Genomic DNA, 19,717 nt, shown 5'->3' with positions numbered 1-19,717 from the left:
GGGAAGACAATAGAAAGTCTCCCTCTCTTTGTCTTTTCTCGCCTAAGAACACCTAAAAGGTAGAGAGTTGGATAATATATCACAACCATCCAAAAATATAGATTTAAGGTTAACTTGGATAAGTCTAATAACTATTATTGCAAGTATGACTCCAAAACCCGACTAGCAATCGTAGCTCTCAAAAGCCGCTCTTGAACTCTGATCTTATAAGCAACGCGTCCATTAGATAAGAGATCATATATTCCTCCATTCTAGATATCGTATAGACATGAGACATGGGTTATAATCATTCTCTCTGTCCATGTGTTGTTTCCCGATTTCCGATTTATGACGACTGACTAATTGAACAAATCAAATCAGTCCAGGCTTAGCCAAGCACTTAGGGTTTTCATCACTAAATCAACGAGGGGCCCATAAATATTGCTTTTATCCCTCTTAGGGTAAAATAATTAGATAAACTTTGACTCATATGCTTGCTCTATTTACTCATCAAATCACACACAACAATATGTTTTATAACACCAAGTTACCGACGCGTTTTCATATCATCAATGTGCAACCAACTTTCAAACTACAACTCATATGTCTATGTTTCAAGAATCTAAGATATTATTGTCTCGCAATCACTCATGATAAAATCCATGAAGTGATTCAGATGAGCATAGGTTTAATCCAATACTCAAATCTTATTACAGGAGTACTCATGAATACTACAACAAACTTGTGCTATGTCTCACACTTAGACAATCTATAGACGGATTCATGACAATCTTGCCTCAATACTTACTTCCAAAGTATGATCGACTGTGGAAGGTTTGAACAATATTATTATTCGGGAAGTCAAAACACGCGAAGTGAAACACAAGAATAATCGAATCGAATATGGTCTAAATTTTTTTGAATATAAATAAACACCTTTTATTTAATCACCATATTGATTACATATTATTCATTGTATAATTCTAACACCGTGAAAATTTACAACCAAATTAAATATTAGAAAAACAACCCATATTCATTAAGTTATTACAAAAAAGTTTTCAGTTCATTTATTATCAGAGTATCCCAGAAACATCGACATAAAACTGAGGAGCGGTACGGTCATGCCTTCGCCTTGCCATGGTCTCCTGAAGTACCTGAAACAATACACTGAAACTGTAAGCCCGAAAGCTTAGTGAGTTACCCCCCAAATACCAACCACAATACCACACACATATCATATCATATCATAAACAGAACAGCCATGCATATCGAGTCTACAGTGTGACTGGTCCGCCTGCACCAGGCCTTCAGTCCACCTGGTCCACTCTCTCTCTCTAAGTCTACAGTATGACTGGTACACCCGCATCGGGCCTTCAGTCCACCAGGTCCACTCTCTGAGTCTACAGTATGACTGGTCCGCCCGCACCGGGCCTTCATTCTGTCTGGTCCACTCTTCGAGCCTCGGCACATCTGGTCCGCCCTCTTGGGACCTTTAGCCTATCCGGACCACTCGTCGGGCCTTCGCTCTAACCGGTCCGCCCTGGGTATGTTGGCCTACAGCACAAAGCAGGACTCGCCTCAACCCAACCCTAGTCCAACATCCATGTGCACATAAACATATAATCATATAACATCTCACAACTAATCAAACCGATCCAGCATATCACATAACATAGCAACATCCTAACCAAGATACCAACCTAACCGGTCACTAGCATAGCATCATCCTATATACCAGGATACCGACCTTAACCAGGTCTCTAACATATACCATCCTAACTACCAGGATGCAGACATAGCAAAGCAATAACATAACAACAACTACCCGGATTTCCATCTGATAAAGGGTCGGCCTTGGTGCCTTAGACCCTGTTGATATAGTGAGGATAACTCACCTGTAACTGCCGACTTGAAGAAATAAGATCACGCTGCTCCGACCACCAGCCCGAACTCCACCACTGAACAATACTAATTAACCAAATCCAATAAACGCCAATAATTACCAAAATTCCCTTGGAAGTCAAACTGGTCAACCCTTGGTCCAAGTCAAAGTCCTCAGTCAAAGTCAACCTTCCTGGTCAACCCTACTCGCTGATTCAACCCATTGACTCGTTGAGTTCCTATGCTCAAAAACTCCCATGCCATGACCTAACTCGTCGAGTCGCCCCAAGAATCGTCGAGTCCAACAAGCTCTGAGTCCCTTCCTGCTCAACTCACTGAGTCATCCCTCGACTCACGGATTCACAACTCAACTATAAAAGGTTAGGATTCCACAACCAGACTCGCCGAGTCCAAGCACAGACTCGCCGAGTCCAAGGCAATCTTCAACAGACTTGCCGAGTTCTTCTTCGAACTCGCCGAGTCCATGCACATATTCATACAACTCGTCGAGCATATCCATGTGACTCGCCAAGTCTCTTCAGTTCTCATTCCATATAGAGGCTTTTCAAGCCATGCAGGGACTCCAATCCATAGATCCACTCTTCTACAGCCTAACCCTCACATAAAGTTGCAAACTTTACGTGAAAGCAAGGAGATATAAGCCCAAAACACTTCTAGGGCTAGGGTGAAAGACAAGGGATTCACCAATAATAACTCTTAGACAGGAACTTTTTGACCTTTTGGGCTATCACAAGTCTAGATCTGAAGTAGCAACTTCAGATCTAAGCCTCAAACTCAAGATAGCTCCCAAACAAGCTAATGAATCCCAAATTAACCACCATTCATGAATCAATAATGAAATAACTTAAGGAGGAGGTTCCTTACCCCTGAAATGTGCCCCAAATAGAAGTAGATTCCAGATCCACCCAACCCCCTTGATGATGGCCTCCAAATCCCTAATCTTCTTACACCAAATTTCTCTTCCAAGCTCTAATTTTTCATCAATGGAGTCACACACACACGAGATGAGGGTTTCTGGATCTCAAATGGGTAGCAAAGAAGCTGAAGGTGGGTTATAATGTGCTTTATATAGGGCACAATCCCCAGATTACGGTTTTCTCCCTTCAGCACCAACTCGCCGAGTCCAGCTGCCGACTCGCCGAGTTGGTCACTTAACACGTGACCAGAACCGCGACTCGACTCGCCGAGTCGACCTTCCTTATTTACACTAAGAACCCTGAACTTTCACTTCTGAACTCGGGGTGTTACAATAATGTTTCGATTAATCAACTTAATAATTGAATTAAAACAATAGTCATCCCATGCTCCAAGCATGCACACTAAGTTTACCTATGGTCCTTACTTTGCAAAATTGATAAATTGTAAACATTTCCAATGACACTCATTTCACAATTCCAAATCCCTATCGTAAGTGTAAGAATACCAAGTTATTGCCACTTACTGTAATCTGTTAGATTCTAAGCTTATATGTAGTGATCCTTTTGTAACGACTATGTACACAAGTCACATAGACTTTTCCAATTGCAAAACTTTCCATTGGAAATTGTTACAAGACAATTCCATATATATGAAGTCTCATATTCAAAGCACATTCATTTAAACATCCTTCTTGCATAAAAGTTTCTAACTTACTCCTAGTTTCTTGACATCCAACTCCCATTATGGAGTCTTGTTTATTCATAATAATGTCAATATGGTCCATTCATTACTATACTTCCAACTATCCACAGGCAACCATTCCTTGGTAAACCTCAGATCGTCCTTGACAGTTGTTTAATAACTTTAGTCATATCCGTTTCTTGTCCTTTTTCCCTCTTAATGCCCTAGGCATTTGGAAAATTAGAACAGGTGAATATTATAGAATATGCAATCAATCCTATATCTTAAGTATATGGGACACGATTCATAATGTCTTACATTAAGACATGATACTTGACCAGCCTTTTGCTATAATATTTCCATATATAGAATTTCTAATGTTGAAATATTTCAACATGGTGTGTGTATATATATATATATATATATATATATATATATATATATATATATATATATATATATATCCATGACTAAGTCTAATTAATACTTCAATCTAAACTTTTAGATTCGAAATAAAGTATAAGTATCCTCTCCCTTATTATAGCGAAACAACTTTGCAAATTTGTAACCTTTGTTTCCTATAGCTAATACTGCTAACTTGCAACACTTCACATAATAATCATGCTCCCACTATCATGATAATTATATTCTTACTAGCATAACATTTATGCTCCCACTAGCTTTGACATGTACTCAGAAATCAACTGGACTTCTAGAAATCAATACTTATTGACTTTCTTACCGAAGTTCAGATTTATGATACGAGATGCTTCGATAAGACTTTATCTAGGCTTCTCAAACTCATACACCTTCCCTTAGATAGCTCATATATGTGTTTAAACTATTTCAGAACTTACAGCAGTAAGTTCCGAATGTTCAAACTATTTGCCATTTCTCACAATTCGAACTATGAAAAGGGATGCCTTAATCATAATCGAATTTGAGAACGCAATTAACACAAATAGTACCTCCTTAAAATCTACTTAGTGAAAGCGTTTCCTCACAATCATTTTCATGAATTGGAGAGAGACCTTATGTCACTTAGATTTTATGGTGTATGTGTTCCTATCCATGTGAAACTGTCATTTCCAACCATTATGATAAGAAAAGGTTTATGACAAATTCAAACTCATATGGACTGAAATTGTTTAATCTTAATTTCTTGCCACTTGGCAGCACAAGGGCTTGCCATGTCTTCTAAGTTGTTGAGAGATCAGCAATACTGATCAATGAACTTTCACTGATCAAGGTACTTTGCCTTATGCAAACAATTAAGAGCTCATAGAACTCACATGCATAGTCAACTTTAACTGGAACGAGCACAGTAACAAGAATATGTCAACACGATAGGTTACAAACCTTAAGTCGTGTGCTAGTGATAAAGGATAGGTTTATTCTTGATTAGCTCTTGAATATTTTCAAGATCTTTAAGACTCCCACTGACCTCTTGACATATAAGATTCTCTTGTGAAGAACCATTCCTAGACAAGCAAATATCCAAGAGTTAGTGCGGATTCTTATCAAGAATGACACTTCATATAATTGGTCTCAATTGATCTTTGTCTTATCCAATACATCACAACTACCAATTACAAATGTGCATGAGTAAGAAAAGTTTTCTACTCCATTTTTTATGACGTGTTATAAACCTACTTAGGATATGTCAGTTAATGTACAATCTTGGAGTATGACTCTAAGACTTGATTTTGGAACGAAGTATGACTCATGTTCTTGATTTAACCATTTCAACAATTCCCGATTCCTCTTCTTAGCCATACAAGTGCACTAAGGTGTCCTTAGAGGATCAATTGTGATATGTTTTTCATAATCATTAAGATGATCATAAAACATGATACTAAAGTACTCTCCTTTCCTTTCAGATTGGAGAAACTTTTATCTTTCTGGCTAATTGATTATTCTTATTCGTTCTACTATATATTGAAACTTTTTCAATGATTCAGAATTACACTTAATCTTGTAAGCATAATCATATTCACTAAACTCTTAGTAAATCATGACGAATAGTCTTATTGTTCTTTTTGGTGGACCTGATCAGTGCACAACAGTGTGTACTAGATCCCCTAGTCCTTTACTTGACTCACATCTATATGTGAGCTAGGAATTAGTCTTAATTTCCCCAAGATGAAGGTTCTCATTCATCATACAATACAAGTTGCATGATTCCAAGTTTCTGTCCAATTGAAACTTTGGTGATGATAATCTTTCCTTATTTGGTAAATTTCGACACTACTACAAACGAAAGAATCAAATCCATATTGCTAAAAAATAGAAACATACAAACATCAATTTTCACAAATGTCATTGTAATGAAATATAAAATAAGATAAAATCAAAATGTTTTCTTTATTTATAAAATGCGGAAAACTTGTCCTTACACTACAAATACATATGAAAACTATGTTGCTACATATTTCTAAGCAATCTATTATAACTCTTAAGTAACAACTCACAATTCTGATCATTGAATCATGCGATCCATCTCTTCGCTATGAGAATCAACATGCTTTTCCTTTAAGCTTCCTTTCATCAATCCTTCAAAACATCAAAATGTAATCTTATCACATCATGTATTACGAATCTATAAATAGGAGCTTAATAGAGTTAGATAGTAAACTTACCTAAGGCAGAACCATACAATTTGATTTTACCATCTCTTACGATCTTTCAGGTAGACACGGCAACTTCGCATCCAATGCCCCTTCTTTTGGCAATAGAAACTAACAGACTCTCCTGGAATGGTACACGGGACAATCACATAATTAGCCTTTCTCTTTACCATTTGGTCAAATGGTTTGACCTTGGCCAATTCCTTTCCATTGAGAAGAGAAGACTTTTCTGGACTTCCAATGTCGCCATTGTCAATATCCATGGAAGTTTAAGAGATTGATCTTCCAATCAAATTTTCTTGGCCAGTGCGTCAAATCATTGATGATTCAGCAGCAATTAGCAAATGGGTAAGATCAATAAGGGTCAGGTCATGGTCTGTCATATAGTAATCTTTAACAAACTGACCATACGACTTGGGAAGTGACTGAAGAACCAAGTCAACATCCAACTTCCTTGACACAACGACTCCTAACATTCACAACCTGTCAATGTGTGACTTCATCTCCAAGACATGTGCACACACAGACCTTCCATCTTGGTGTTTGCTAGCCAATAAGGTTTTAGAGACCTTTAACTTTTCAAGTCGACAAACATGTGGGTTAGGGAGAATTATTGGAGGAGGTGGAGGAAGTGAAGTATGATATTGTGGAATATCATCTTCATGTGGAAAGCTTTTTCCAACAGGATAAGGCAGACCATAGTTGTCTGACCTAGTCATCTATAGGGGGGAAATTCAAGTTAGTTGATTTAAGTCCTTAATATAACACCCAAAATGAAATATTAAGGCTAGGACCCAACACAATATTCTGCAATTTAGAAGAGGGATGTCGTAATCCAATTGTAAAATACTTCAAGGTAGGTAAATGACGATTTACCAATTTCCACCATGAAAAACGAAAAAGAGCATTAGGTTTTAAATGAATTGAAATTCCTAGATTCTTTGAGATTCATTGAACTTTTTCAATGACATGTTTAATCTTGACTATGCTCTTCAAGTTTGTGACTGGGATACCGAGGATCACAAACAATATGTGAATAACCATGCAAATTATCTTGGTACTCTCGAAGTCATTTATCACCTAATCAATGTGTCGGTTAACCACACACGCTCCATTGATCTATGACAAACTACGAGCTACCCATTGGCATCCTTCATTAGTCCCATATTAGTGTGTCGGTTAACCACACACTCTCCACTAATGACTAATAAGTTGCAATGTGCAATTTCATAGGTTATAATCAAATTCACATTTTCCTAAGTAACTAAGATTGTGAATTTATAAAAGTTTTTAGTTACTTGGTATTTCATTATACTTTTAATGAGAATTAATGTCCTATCCTACTCGTTTGGCAAACGACCCTTCACCAGTCAAAGAAGCGGTGGGTGAGAGTGGACACACATTAAACCACCATTTTATAGGCAGTGACCTTATACCCCCTTATGGACAGACTTCGTGAATGAGGCCTACTAATGGTAAGACTGACCTTTTACTTATACATATATAATATATTAAACTTTAATTTTATATAGTATAAGGGTGTATTTTAAACTAAATACTAGATGGTTTACTCTATTAACTAAACTAGACTTTTAATTTAATTAAACTTAAACCATATAATTATGGATTTATTAATACTCTTTTAATTAATTATCAACAAAACCATAATTAGAAACTTTTAATTCTAAACTTAAACTTATGAAGTCAAAAGGTTTAGTATTTAATATTTCACAATTAAAACTTTTTAATCAAATTTTAAATTCCAAAAACTGAGGGCAAATTTTGTAACTCTTTAAAACCTTTTGGATTCCAAAACTTGATGACAAGTTTTGTAACCCTTTCAATACTCTTCAAATCCATAACTTAAGGAGTTAATTCGTTTCATGAATAGAGACTTTTCAAGTTCCATAACTTGAGGACAAGTTATGAAACTATTCAAGAAACATTTAGATCAAACTTTAAACTAATAAAACAATCATATCATTTTATCTATTACTAAATTGATCTAATTCAACTCTCTTAGCAAAATGATCCAAATTTAACAAATAATTAGTTTTTCACAAAATCAAGTAATTATCTTAAAATTTTGCAATCATCATGCTATTGGATGGGGATAATCATTATCATACCAACAAAATCAAATTTTATGAACCAAAAAATTTTGTGGTAATGCTCCTAATCCAAAACAGGCCAAAAACTCAAAAATTCTGCCAACAGACTGCCTAACTCGTCGAGTCAGGGCATGGACTCGACGAGTTCATCCCCAAATGATCCAACTCGGCGAGTCCACTCATGGGACTCGTCGAGTCCAGCAGTTAGGCAGCAAAAAATTGAAAATTTTCAGATTTCAAAATTAGCCATGCTCAAATATAACAGAAAATAACTCATGGCTCTGATACCACTATTGGGTTTTAAGTACTATAACACTCTTATGGTTCACATACAACCTTAATGCCTTGGATCTAAGCTTTCTCTAGTTATACATGCAACAAAAATTATCTAAAGCATGAAACCTATATAGCATACAAATTTGGTACATGAATCATAAACTATTACCTCTAAAAACATAACATATCTCATAAAGTAATCTCAAAACTCAAATGTCTCACGTGTTATCTCAGTAAAAACATATCCCAAAATCTCAAACACATAATACGTAATAATCTATCAGTGTGTACAGATCATGTCGGCACCTTCCCACGATCCTCGCTGGTACCCGAAACACATATCACATAACACAGTAAGCATAAGTGCATAGTGAGTTCCCCAAAATACCACATACAACACATAAGCCACTCGAGGCTAGAACTCGGTATGACCCTCCGGTCAATGTGTCTCAGCGGGACCCTCCAGTTCTGTAGCTTGTTGGACCCTCCGGTCCAGTCTAAATAGTTGGACCCTCCGGTTCGGTCTGATCGAGGACCTTCTGGCCTCATGAGTCGTTAGACCCTCTGGTCCGGTCTATATAACACATAGCATACATATAACACAATGCACATAAATCTCAAACATACGCATACACATAAGACCCTTTGGTTTGCACATAGATACCACTCTAGGTAATGTATAGTGAGAAGACTCACCTCGCATGATGTCTGGTATACTCTCGTTCTCGATAATCCCGATCTAGTCTCCGCCCATCAAAATGACAATATCTCTAATCAATACTCTCCTTATATTCTCATCTCTGAAGAATGGGTAGAAGACCATTCTACCCTTCCCTAACCTCTGTAGAATCAGTTTGACCAAACCCTAAGGTCAACTAAAGTCAACTCCGGTCAACGGTCCAACTTTGACCAGACTCGTCGAGTGCACTCGGGCGACTCAGCAAGTCCATGCGTGCCCTCAAAATCCTCTTATGGCCTCACTCGGCTCGTCGAGTTAACCCTTCACTCGACGGGTTACCACGGGTCATGAATCGTGGGGCAACTCGACTCGACTCGTCGAGTCCCCTTATGGACTTGGCGAGTTCCCTCCATGGCAACACTCAAATGACCTTCTGAGGTTAGATCTGTTTCTCCAACTTGTAGATATGACCTTCTAACACCCAATAATCACGTAAAGGTCCAATATTTAAGCTCATGCAACACTCATATGGCCTTATTTGAAGAGATAGCTCCTAAAATAGCAACCTAGGTTCACAACTCCAATGGAACAGAATAAAGCTGGAAGCCTGGGGCTCTCTGGACCTCTCAAGGTCCAGATCCAATGTCTATTTCTCAATGGGACCTCGTATGCATCATATTCTAACCAAGAAAGGGTAAAGAAAACCCTAGGTTCATGGATTCTACACAAAATGGGAGAAAGGGGTCGAATCACTACCTCAAAATCGAGATCCCTGATTGAATGTCTCAGAATCACAACCTCCTTTGGTCCTTCCTGCTGAATCCCTTCTCTTCCTTTGCAAAATCACACCAAAAAGGCTCAAGATAGCTCTTCCTCTCACACTATACTCTCAAGCTCACTAGGGTTCTTTTCTCTGGAATGGTAGCCGCAACTGAGAGATATAAGGACCCTTAAATAGGGCATAGGCCTGAAGATTTAGGGTTTCCTGTCCATAGCTCGGACTCGTCAAGTCGCGTTACCGACTCATCGAGTCCATTCATTAATCCAGTCAGCAAGTTGTGATCCTACTCGACGAGTTTAAGCGCCAACTCGTCGAGTCCCTCTTCTGCACCCGAAATAATTAATTAAATTATGATGCCTGGAATTCTGGATGTTACAATTTTACCCCACTTAAATTAGATTTCGCCCTCGAAATCGCTCCTCATCAACATATAGATCTAGTGCCATCGATAGGATCTTGTACCACACAACTATCACCCCCCCCCCCCTCTTGACACCTAAATCCAAACAAGGATTCCAAATCCCGAAAGAAAACCATCCCTTCTGATTCTCGTCAGACATAATCCAACAATCGGCTACCGATCACTCATGCCATATATAGCAACAATCTAAATCACGCCCCCAAGAAATGGAAGGGTTCATGTCCCACCAGGGCTCATCCACTGAACTGCTATCGGAACCTATCCGAACAAAGAATTCTCAACACTTTGCCATCATACACAAGAGAATAATCGTGCTCGCTCAGAAATGTCCTCAGACATCAAAAATCATAAGCCTCATCTCCATTCCTCATACCCCTTTTTAACACTGAGTACCAGGTCTAATCTCGACCCATCAGTTGGACCTCCAAGGCCATCCATTGCACTATCCCAACCGTCTCAATGGTTTCCTCCTCCCTATAACTACACCGGCCCATTGTGAGACACAAGTCATGAAGTTCGCTTTACCCCAAGCAAATGCTACACCCCCACTGAAAATCAACTCAACCCCGACCTCTGTCGTCTACTACTCATAGTTCCATGCATCTCGCGGTACCTACCGTACCCGAGTACTAACCTACATAGGTCTAAGACGTCATATGATAAACAATTCCCCTTAACATGGAATCCACCTCAGAATCCAGAATCTCATTCCAACTACCCAACGCACCACCAGAGCCAAACTCAGACTCGAGAGTTTGGTCTGACCCAGAGTTGGAACCGCTCGATCCAATGAAGCACTCAATTCATGACTCGTGACACGCAACCCGCATGTATACCTCTTCTCCAATTCCCTTGGGTTGCGACAACCACAACTCAAATCAGAGTATAACGATTCCTGACAAATATAGAGACCTCTGTCTGTTTCCTGATCTGGCCCCCAGGCTCCCGAATACTCAATCCAATAAGGCTACTCAAGCCTAAGAACTCTCCTGCATCATGCTTTGATCAACAAATAACGCAGCTCCCCGCCGCACCATGACACCCTCTTACTGACTAGTGAGTACTACGGCTCCTAGCAGTATCACAACACCCTATCGCTGACTAGTGAGTATTATGGCTCCCCGCAGTATCACAACACCCTCTCGCTGACTAGTGAGTACTACGGCTCCCCACTGTATCACAACACCCTCTCGCTGACTAGTGAGTACCACGGCTCCCCGCAGTATCACAACACCCTCTCGCTGACTAGTGAGTACTACGGCTCCCCGCAATATCACATCACCCTCTCGCTGACTAGTGAGTACTACGGCTCCCCGCAGTATCACATCACCTTCTCGCTGACTAGTGAGTACTACAGCTCCCTGCATTATCACAACAACCTCTCACTGACTAGTGAGTACCACGGCTCCCTGCAGTATCACAACACCCTCTCGCTGACTAGTGAGTACCATGGCTCCCCGCAGTATCACAACACCCTCTCGCTGACTAGTGAGTACTACGACTCCCCGCAGTATCATGACACCCTCTCGCTGACTAGTTGGTGAATACTACGGCTCCCCGTAATATCACCACACCCCTTTCCTAACTCGTGCATGCTACAGCTCCCTGCAGCCTTACCACACTTTCTCTTACTACCCACGGTCTCAATCCTCAAGTCGGCTCCACACGCTACATCCATTAACCCACGTTCCACGGCCCAACATAGATAGGTGCACATATATCCATCCAAAAGTAAGTGTCACTACTCCTGACGGCAATCGACATGACAACTCCTTTTCTTGCTGCAATTCTCATTCTTTAATAATCTTGTTTAACATCAACTAGTCGATGTGCTTCCCCCAGATACTTTGGTACACCAACACAGAATCTCACGATGTTTTGCCCAATCCACTCATATTATACTCACAACCCCGTGGTTGGATACCGCATTACTCTTTCGGAACCTCTCAACCAATCTTCCTCTCGCACCACTTGAACCTTAAGAGTATTCCATTTCCCAACGTGAAACATCGAGGCATCGACAATGGCTCAGAACATGTTTTCAGGAACCTGAAACTCCCCCTCTACTGGTCACTACTCATACGGAACTACTCATCTCGACCCTGAAATTGGTTGACAAATCAACTGTTGCCCTTTCAGGGGTATAGATTACAATCTATACATTCACTTGCAAATCTCAGCTATTGCATCCACAATCCAGCGACCCGATCAAACTCGAACTTGACATATGTTAACCCCGAGAAGTATAGGCCATGAAGAATCTTCCAATTCACTCATCCTTTCTCAACCCATACCACATGCATTACCTCGCTTTCCACCTAGCCTCGATCACCAATAACCCTGGACTCATGAATCTGCACCGCAGGTCCCTATATCCAGATCTTTAACCTCTCTCAAACAAATCTCTGATCCCCTCAATAAAATACTCGGTTCTCCCCCACTTAGGGTTCGAACCATCACCAATTGGCACACCAACAATTTATCCCACAGATTGTTTCCACTAGCAACATCACGCCTACTCTTGGAAGGTGCTACGTAACGCTAGATGATCTCCCCGACAGATATCCAACAACTTCCGATACCCTGAATCTCAGATGAAATCCTCAGAACTTCCCATCATGACTTCCTCTAGTCAGTCAGAATCTCACACATTCCATCACCGGACTTCCCAACTGTCCAGTATCAACCCTGATCTGGAAATAATGATCTATCATCCTCTTCATCCTCGACTCTTCAACCCACGCTCCATCACGTCTCTCATGATAGGAGTAGATCCCACATTACCACTCTCGATACCCATCCAAGACAATAAGAGCCACCACTTTGATATACCCCTCTTGATCGTCCGACACTGCAGCTAACACATGCCTTACTATACTTAATAGGGTGTATCCTGGTCCTTGACCATCTCGGTCCCCACCGACGACCTGATAAAGCTATATCTTTACCTCGCGGCGGGCCCACTACCATATACTCTGATTGAAGATCACCCTTAGTGCAATCCCACAGGGCTCACCCCCAAACTCAGGAACCTCTTACGTCTCCCACAGGAAACGAAATTAGCACTACTTAGGTCACAGAAAGCAGCATCTCCACTATCGGTCGGTCACCCAGCCCAGACCGTATTCTTCCATAATGCACCATCCCTGCTCATCCCTGAGTCTTGCAACTCCAACTGGTATATCACCAACAATCCCTCGGAACTAACTCGATTTCCCTCTCCGGGGATGCTCCACTAAAACTCGTTCATCATGGCCTTCTGGCCCCAAAATCTTTCACATCTGATCTCAGTCTAGACAATCACCACGAAATAACCGGTAAAAGCAGAAGAACTAACTGTCGCATGTCATGGTACTCAAACCATGTGGCCACCTCTTGATCATGGTACCTGTACCATGTTATCTCCTCTTAATCTACTACGAATCATGGTACTCAAACCATGATGTCATCTCTTGATCCACTACTTATCATGGTACTCGAACCATGACATCACCTCTCGATCTGATACTTATCATGGTACTCGAACCATGACATTACCTCTCGATCTGCTACTTATCATTGTACTCGAACCATGACATTACCTCTAGATCTGCTACTTAGATCCTCCGGAATACTCCCTACATCGGGTATGGGTCCTCTGCTTTCAGTAGTACGGGCCCATACTACCTGCCACATCTACCCATACTCTCTACACGGACCATCCCAGATTCCCTAAGTAGCTGCTCAACCTTCTCAATCGCCAATCCCAACACGCGTGCTCACTCCCCAGCGAAATGCTCTACTCTAACAGCGTACTCATCTGACTAAGGTCACATCCTAGGCTCTTCCTAGGTTCTCACATTTCTCCGCCATTAGCTGTTGAGAAACTCCTTATGATGCCAGTCATCTACCTCCTGAATATCGTCACATTCACTTGGTAGATGGATCCCATCATCAAGAATTCCAAAAATCACAAAGCAAGCAGCATTTGGGCATCGAATAAACATGTAAAACCCACTCTAGTTGACAACTCCACTTGCTCTACTCATACTAAAAAGATATCACCGAACTCTGCAACTCTACCCCCCGCATGTATCTAGCTACTCTCTTGGTAGGCTCCACAATGCTCATCTAAACATCTCTCCTAGATTACTCCTCTACTTAAATCCCTCTCTACAAGGATTCCTACTGGACACTCTCACTCAGCACATACTCGAAAGTGCATCATAGATAGCAGCAACTCCTAGGCTAAGGCATCACAACGCAGACCACTCTAGTCCTAAATATGAATACCTAGCCTACTCTAGCATGCATAAAATCTCATAATATCTCATAACACATAACGTAAGGGTATTTTGGGAAATCACTGTTCAGGCACTGGCTGATCATACACACTGCTTCGTTCTGCTCGTCTCAAAATCTTTTTACTCTTTTAGAAAAATTGTTTAATTATGAAATTTTTTCTCAAATTCTCAGTTTGAGTTCAGATACACCCGAAGGTGCATCCAAATCCCTCAAACCAAGGCTCTAATTCCAACTTGTAACAACGTAAATTTTCAAAACAATGTTTCATTTTGAAAACATAACATATCTCATAAATTAATCTCAAAACGCAAATGTATCACGTGTTCTCTCAGTAAAAACATATCCCAGAATCTTAAACACATAATACGTAATACTCTATCAGTGTGTACAGATCATGTCGGCGCCTTCCCGTGATCCTCGCTGGTACCTGAAACACATATCACATAGCACAGTAAGCATAAATGCTTATTGAGTTCCCCAAAATACCACATACAACACATAAGCTACTCGAGGCTATAACTTGGTATGACCCTCCGATCAATGTATCTCAGCGAGACCCTCCAGTCCCGTAGCTCGTTGGACCCTCTGGTCTGGTCTAGTTTGTTGGACCCTCCGGTCCGGTCTAAATCGTTGGACCCTCCAGTCCGGTCTGATCGAGGACCCTCTAGCCTCATGATTCATTGGACCCTCTGGTCCAGTCTATATAACACATAGCATACATATAACACAATGCATATAAATCTCAAACATACACATACACATAAGACCCTCTGGTTTGCACATAGATACCACTCTAGGTAATGTATAGTGAGAAGACTCACCTCGCATTCTTGATATTCCCGATCCAGCCTCTGCCTATCAAAATGATAATATCTCTAATCAATACTCTCCTTATATTCTCATCTCTAAAGAATGGGTAGAATACCATTCTACCCTTCCCTGACCTCTCTTGAATCAGTTTGACCAAACCCTAAGGACAACTGAAGTCAACTCCAGTCAACGGTCCAACTTTGACCAGACTCGTCGAGTGCACTCGAGTGACTCGGCGAGTCCATGCATGCCCTCTGAATCCTCCTATAGTCTCACTCGGCTCGTCGAGTTAACCCTTCGCTCAACAGGTTACCACGGGTCACGAATCGTTGGGCAACCAGAATCGACTCGTCGAGTCCCCTTATGGACTCGGCGAGTTCCCTCCATGGCAACACTCAAATGAACTTCTGAGGTCAGATCTGTTTCTCCAACCTGTAGATCTGACCTTCTAACACCCAATAATCATGTAAAGGTACAATTTTTAAGCTCATGCAACACTCATATGGCCTTATTTGAAGAAATAGCTCCTAAAATAGCAACCTAGGTTCATAACTCCAATGGAACAGAATAAAGCTGGAAGCCTGGGGCTCTCTGGACCTCTCAAGGTCCAGATCCAATGTCTATTTCTCAATGGGACCTCATATGCATCATATTCTAACCAAGAAAGGGTAAAGAAAACCCCAGTTACCAGGATTCTACACAAAATAGGAGAAAGGAGTCGAATCACTACCTTAAAATGGAGATCCCTGCTAGAATGTCTCAGAATCACAACCTCCTTTGGTCCTTCCTGATGAATCCCTTCTCTTCCTTTGCAAAATCACACCAAAAAGGCTCAAGATGGCTCCTCCTCTCACACTATACTCTCAAGCTCACTAGGGTTCTTTTCTCTGGAATGGTAGCCGCAACTGAGAGCTATAAGGACCCTTAAATAAGGCACAAGCCCAAAGATTTAGGGTTTTTTGTCCACAGCTCGGACTCTTCGAGTTGCCTTACCCACTCGTCGAGTCCATTCATTAATCCACTCAGAAAGTCGCGATCCTACTCGACGAGCTTAAGCGCCAACTCGTCGAATCCATATTCTGCACCCAAAATAATTCATTAAATTATGATACCTGGAATTCCGGATGTTACATCAGTCCCCTTAATTTAATTAATTTCTTTTGATCACTAAATTAATGCCAAATTAATTCTTGACAAATATTAATAAAATAATATGATTACAATTAACATATTTTACTTATAATATATTAATAAATCACAAATAACCTCTTTCTCAAATATCAATCCAGTCAAATTGTTCTGGTGAAGGCAACCCAAAATGGACCATGCTAATCTCGAGTCAAGTATATACCAATTATAGTTAGGGGCTTAGACACCTAATCCAACACATATGTGCTGTCACACCCCTAAACCGGAACGGCGGAGACATTCGGGGGTGGAGGACATCATGTACAGTATCACAAAAATTATACAATATTAATCAAAGCAACAACAACCATTGTATTGATAATATATAATTTACAGTGTTCAAAACATTGTCTGTTTAACATTAAAACTATAGCAAAAGATAAGACGTAATGCTACTATGCTCCGTCTTCGTAAAGCCTGAGAGGGTACATGTCTACTAGTTTTCCTGAGAATACAAGTTGTTTGAAAAACTGTCAACATTAAAGTTGGTGAGTTAATAAGCAATTTTTTTATAGAAAGTATATTCTTTGTTCTTTAAAAATCTTCGTGTGTTCCTCAAGAAAATCCTATATTTTCTTAGTAAGAAATGTGACCATACTAGTTCCTTCTATAATCACTTAGTTTATACTAGCTATATATAAACAAATATCAAACAGACCGTTGAATGTGTGGATCTACCCTAAGCCCACAACCAAACAAGGAACATGAAGTAAGTCGAAAATCACATATTCCACTACCTATCGGATACTATTTATCTATAACTCTGATGTATAAGCTAAGGAACCATAGAATTAACAATTAAGGATCCTTTATGTTATACTAGTTTGTAAATAAGTGTTGAACCATTTGTAAATATGTTTCTAGTTCCACTCGCTCTACCGTAAAGTATTGTTTTCGGTAAGTAATCGTATTTGTTTCCAGAAACTTGAATTGTAAACTTTTGTTTGTAAAATAATGATGTTTATCTTGGAAAAATCTATATATTCCATAAAACTAAATTGTAGTCTTAAATGTTCCAAGACCGAGAAAAACAAGTATAATTGTCATACTTAATTTGAGGATAACTAGTTTTATTCATAAGTAAAACTAGCCGAAGATGTATTTGCCCTGTAAACTAGATATGTTGTTAATACCCTCCTATGATCACTTAGTACATAAGATTTGTATATAATCGAGATCGAACAGACAGTCGAGTGGGTGATTATGTACTAAGCCCACAACCAAACAAGGATCAAGATGTAACGCGGAAATCACACATTCCACTATCTATCGAATATTAACTGTATATAACCCTGATGTATATGCTAAGTAATCACAGATTTAATACCCCTCAAGACTAATTTAAAAGTACATTACTACGTAAATGTGTCGTTTTTTTCTCCATGTGAGTTCTTATAACCATACTGTAACCTAAGATGGCCTGATCGCGTCATTCTTTAGGCGTCAGAATGTTAACAACATTTGTCACCCCAGGTCTGCCGGCCTAACTATAGCTAACAGTTAAGGTACGGGATTGTCAGTCCCGTATATATCTATACACAAATATCTTGCTCTCCCTACAAGAGACTCTGGTTATAAGCCAGGACTTGGTTGGTACTTAGGTATGTACGCGAAAACGTCTCACAAATTGCTTCAACAAGTTTACTAGTAATAAAGCGAAAAACCTTTTAGTAAATAACATGTAACTTTGTAAAATAGTACCTATGTTCCATAAACTATACCTACTATAGTTTATAAGTTTTTTACCGTATTGTAACCTGAACTTTGTAAAATAATACCTTTGTTCCATAAACTATACCTATTATAGTTTATAAGTTTGTTTCCGTATTGTAACCTGAACTTTGTAAAATAGTACCCTTGTTCCATAAAATATACTTATTATAGTTTATAAATTTGTTTCTGTTGATGTGAAAACCGTTGCGTCTTAACATGTTTTGGTAATTGTTTGTAAATTTAATAGTAATGATGTTTTGCGTATTTAATAAATTTCACGTTTTGCTGCATATTAACGGTAAGAAAACATAATAAGAAATTTAAATTTTTAACATAATATTTCTTGTTTTTACTTTTACCCCCCCCCCCCCCCCCCCAAAAAAAAAACAATTTGAAAATTATGAAAACGTAGGGGTATGAACTCACCTTGAATGCGTGTTTTTGGTTAGGTACGATGTGGTTGCGACGAACCCCAGGTTAGAACACGTATAATTTCTGAAATCCTAATAATATTTAAACACATAATATTATGTTCAAGTTAGTAAAATGATTAACTTAAGTGTTAATTAACACTAGTTATGTATGAATACTTACAAGAATCCTTAGAATAATTGAAGTTGTTCTTGCTGTTCTTGGTGGCTTTATGAAGATTCACTGATAATCTGGGAAAAGGTATGAAGGTTTGAAGGTTCTTGGATGAGTTTTGAGAGCAATTGTACGTAACTTAAGAGTGAAGAATTGGAAATGGTGATGGTGTTTTCGATTGACATATATATATGGGATTATGTTTACGTTGGGATATGTAACTTATCATCTTGGAAAGATGTATCAACCGCCTAAATGACTAAATACCTGGATATTTTAAGTTGATTTCGGTCCTTTAAGAGGTGATTTCGGTCACCCTAAACCAAAAACCCCTTTTTGATTCCATTCTACAGCCGAAAACTCATTTGAAATCAAATTCATAGGCCGAAAACTACTTGTTCTAGAATAATAGGATCGAAAACCATTACTTTCTTGATTCCTTGGACCGAAATCTCTATTATAAGGTATTATATTATGGTTTTAACTTTAAACTTTTGTCTAATGTTGATTTATACTAACCTAAATTAAGTTAGGTTTCAATCCAAGCTTAGCTATTAGATTACAAACATGCCTTCATGGTTATAGATGACTCAATTCAACTAGGATTGCAATGTGATTTTATTTATAACTGGTTAGGGTTTAGACTTTTCTAGGTCTAAAATTTTCCAGTTGTGACATTATCCCCCGTTAGAGGAAATTTTGTCCCGAAATTTAAATTCTGAGTGGTTACTCAGGAACTAGGGAAAGAGGTGGGTACTT

Source organism: Lactuca sativa, chromosome 8, assembly GCF_002870075.4.
Source record: "Lactuca sativa cultivar Salinas chromosome 8, Lsat_Salinas_v11, whole genome shotgun sequence".
Classification (NCBI taxonomy): Eukaryota; Viridiplantae; Streptophyta; class Magnoliopsida; order Asterales; family Asteraceae; genus Lactuca; species Lactuca sativa.
Note: the sequence above shows the minus strand (reverse complement) of the source record.